A 1,028-nucleotide genomic window follows, 5' to 3' on the forward strand; every position below is an offset into this window, starting at 1 on the left:
CTCGATCACTACAATTAATGTAACACGATAACAGAATAAAAGTACTAGTATTACTCTACGTATAATGATTGTACAATGTATGTATGGCCATGATTAAATTGCAGCCCGATAAATTTATAGCGATTAAGCCGATGACTTTAATAGCAATTATTAATGATGATTAGAAATGTGTTGTTACACAATCATGCACCATATTTTGTACAGTAATGAAAATGATAACGACACGGTGCATTCCTACCGAATCGAACGCTTGATGCGATCTCTGACGTCATGCTGTCCACCATCCACTGTCGTTGTACTTTCTTCGACGTCGTGCGAAACGTTGTCCACGTCACCGTGATCTCGGCGATATTTCGATTTAATGACGTCACCATTTTCTGCGCTGTCTCCGTGCGCATCACGCACGCTGCCCGGGTGCGCGCTGGCCTCGTTGCTGTCAACGTCATCGCTACTATCTGCTCAAACTCCACGACAGATGGCGCTCTCGCTCATAGGCTCAATCTACGTATATTGAGTGTGCGAAAGAGGGCGCTGCATGCAGTTTGCTATCTGCTCTGCTAGATGCGTTGCCAGAATCCTGGGTGACGTCATCCAATGCGCGACCAGCGTTGTCGTGAAAATTTTCGAACCGCGTTTCAGCTGTGACATTTCTCACGCATCGGTAGTTATATGTTCCCGGTATCGTCTCTTCGCAAACCAAATTCTCGGCGCATCCCGTGGGTTGACCCCGCGCAGGGAATCCTCTGTAGCATGTATCACCTAGACCCTAGACAACATCAAAACTTTAAAACGGCGCATGGCAAAGGTCACTTTTAGGATGAATCGTAGTGAAGGGATATCGGATCAAATGGCAGATTGGAGAGTTTTTCCAGGACTGATCAAGAGCGGAACGCTGTCTGATTGCGCAGTAGCCCACAGTTAGCGACTAAATGTAAAATTCGGAAAAAGGCTGTAGGCAGTAACATACCAACCGTGTGTGTGTGTGTGTGTGTGTGTGTGTGTGTGTGTGTGTGTGTGTGTGTGTGTGT

The sequence above is a fragment of the Priapulus caudatus genome, unplaced genomic scaffold, assembly GCF_000485595.1.
Source record: "Priapulus caudatus unplaced genomic scaffold, Priapulus_caudatus-5.0.1 Scaffold1446, whole genome shotgun sequence".
In the NCBI taxonomy this organism is placed as follows: Eukaryota; Metazoa; Priapulida; class Priapulimorpha; order Priapulimorphida; family Priapulidae; genus Priapulus; species Priapulus caudatus.